Source organism: Oreochromis niloticus, linkage group LG3 (assembly GCF_001858045.2).
Source record: "Oreochromis niloticus isolate F11D_XX linkage group LG3, O_niloticus_UMD_NMBU, whole genome shotgun sequence".
Taxonomy (NCBI): domain Eukaryota; kingdom Metazoa; phylum Chordata; class Actinopteri; order Cichliformes; family Cichlidae; genus Oreochromis; species Oreochromis niloticus.
The window spans coordinates 45,192,909-45,195,736 of NC_031967.2; the positions used below are offsets into that span (position 1 = coordinate 45,192,909).

Consider the following 2,828-nt stretch of genomic DNA (forward strand, 5'->3'; position numbering starts at 1 on the left):
ATATTTTACAGCTTCTTTCTGAAAAGGACTTAAATTAATTCAACATTTCTTTTTTCAAAATAGAATAAAAATCATTTTAAAAAGAGACGTTTGCAATGTTTTTTAAGGTGTTAATAATCTGATCCTGTCATGTGTCTGTTCAACTTTAGTTTCTGGCACAGACTCCATTCTTAAAGAACAAATTACAAAATAATAAACAAATAAAATTGAAATTAAAGTAGCTTTTTTTGTTAAACACTTCACAGGAGAATAAATGAAAATAACTCAATTAAATAACTAAATGAAAATAATAAGCAACATATGAAATACATGAAAATTCAACTTTTAAAACCACAATCCTGAACCTTTAAATTGTGTTGGTTTCTTAGAACATGGCTGAACAGCTGTTTCTATCGGTCTACTTAATCTACTGATCTGTCTACACATCTTTTTATTACTCATTCTTTTTTGTGTTTTAATGTAAACAGTGTCCACACAGTGGTAAAAGAGAACTGTAGAGAGATTTTTGAGTAAACTCAAATGAAAGCCTAAGGTGGTGACACAGTTTAACACATACAAATAATCAAATTAACACATTAGTCCTTTTTGTGAACATGGATAAATAAGTATCATTAGTTTACAGCATTGTTCAGCCATGCCACTAAATGCTTTTTTACACAGTGTTTTAACCTGGGCTCAGACACAAAGTCCCAAATTTAGTTAGTCCCTGACTTTGAGTTGTGGTTATGACTAATTATTATACACAAGGCTTTATCTATCTGAACTCTAAGGACACAAATGTGAAAAAACCTATACTTACCAGCTGATACCCCACACTACACACTAGGTGTGCCATGTGACCTGAAACTTTGGTACAAACTCATCATAATCATTCTGTTAACACTGGTTTTTAACACTGTTTGTGTTGCTGTTCAGCAGTTTAAAATGTTTTAGATTGGATTACATGGAATGAATTTGAGTTCTCTTGGGGGTTTTTTGTCTGTGTTTTGTTCTTAGCAGATTTTTTTTTACATACTGTTGAATTCCAGTTACCACATTTCTGGTCATATGACATCCCGAGTGCCCACTTAAAACAATCCCCACAGTTAATTCAACATTAAAACAAAATAAAAATATGTTAAATAAATAAAGGTTTGCTCTGTGATGAACTATTAAATAAGCATACACTGTACAGAGCTCTAACAATGAAAACAATCCTTTAGCCTGTTGATCAGAGAGAGGCAGTCATTATGTCCATTTAAAACCTGTAATCAAAAAGCACAACATTTCTGTGAAACTATAAAGTCCCAGATGATCCTCATCATGTCCAGTGACTTCAGAGTGGATCCTCCCTGTCATCCGGCCAGTGTTTGATGTGTGTCAAGCAGCACAGAAGCAGGATAGCTGAGGACTTTAAAAGAAGAGCAGAAAACAGGAACATATGTAGTTGTAAATGTAAATATCAGTGATACTTGTCTTGTCAAAGGGAATAAAATAATGAACTTACACACTCATTTAGGGAGGATCTTGACACTGCACAGAGGAGGCACAGTCAGTCTGACAATGATGGTGATCTCCAGGGATGTTTTCCTGCAGCAACATTCCTGCCAACTGGCCATATTATCCAGAGTAGTTGGTTTGTAAGGAACAGAAAGGTGTATATGTTAGGTAGTGTGCACTCAGAGCTGGTCCTAAGAAACAAACACATCCTGTAATAAACTGAATACCTGTAGTAGTGCTGCTGCAAATATAAAGCCCTTCTATCATGTGTGGTTTCAAAGAAAGTGTTTTGGAGGCTCAGTCACAGAAACTGTGCAGTCTGTTCAGTCCTGAGTGTCTCAGCTCTGAAGGGGATGGATCACAGAGGGAAACACCTGAGTACAGACATTAAAATACACTCTAACACTCCTAAGGTCAAGTGAAAACACAATTTAAACACTTTACAAAGAATTAATACATGTTTTCATGGAAATAATGTCATTAACCCTTTTTGTTGTGAGTAAATCTCACCGACTGCTTGTGGGACAAGCTAGAAGGAAGACTTATCACAGAATCTCTCCTGTGCTCCAGATGTGAAGTCTCACGCTCTGATCGTACGGCGAAGATGGTGATGATGAAGCCTCTCTGATCTGTGGCATTACAGTTTCTGGCTGCTATGTGCTTCACACTGTTGGATTTTACATGTGAAGCTTGGAGAAGACACAGAAGGACTATGTCTCTCTTAACAAAAAAAAACAAGAAAAAGAAAAAAGAAACCTAACAACCTCCCACCGCACCCCCCCCCACATTCAACTCCCACCTACCCACTACACTCAATTCCCCAGCCTCACACCATCCAATGTCTATACAAATGTAGGGTATCAGCTGGTAAGAAAAAGCAAGTGTAACATATGTAGTACATATGTAACACTGCTGAAACATTTCTGGCCAGAAATGTGCTGTTATCAGCCAGTGCATTTATCAACCCAGACCCAGACCCACCCTGATAAATGCACTGGCTGAAACATGATAAAAGCTCATAAAAATGTATGTTTCATCGAAAGATTTGTCCAAAAACATAATCATATACTTTTGAAAAAGTTTAAAGATTGTAACAAACCAAAATCAATAACATTTTTGTAAATAGTATTTTAAAATAGAGGCACAGATAACCTGGCTTAACTGTCATTATTGCTGTAATTAGGTTTTTCTTTTTCTTTTTTTAAAAAAAAAGCAACCTTTAGTCTGTGTTGTTCTCTCAGAAACAGTGAAGAATCTGTTGAACATTTACAGTATGTGTTGTGTGGGCAATCCTCTGGTCCACCCTCCCTCCCTCCCAGCCACAGTGAGACTGGGGCAGCCTGGCAGGA

At 36.6% G+C, this 2,828-nt stretch overlaps 1 long non-coding RNA gene across 1 annotated transcript; it reads right to left on the reverse strand.

Annotated features, from left to right (window-relative positions):
* Nucleotides 1-272: 272 nt before the first annotated feature.
* Nucleotides 273-2,180, reverse strand: LOC112843312 (uncharacterized). Its single transcript, XR_003215593.1, has 3 exons — nucleotides 1,707-2,180; nucleotides 1,487-1,590; nucleotides 273-1,390 (listed from the first exon to the last, which is right to left on the reverse strand). It is a non-coding gene; the product is annotated as an uncharacterized LOC112843312 (long non-coding RNA).
* Nucleotides 2,181-2,828: the final 648 nt, after the last annotated feature.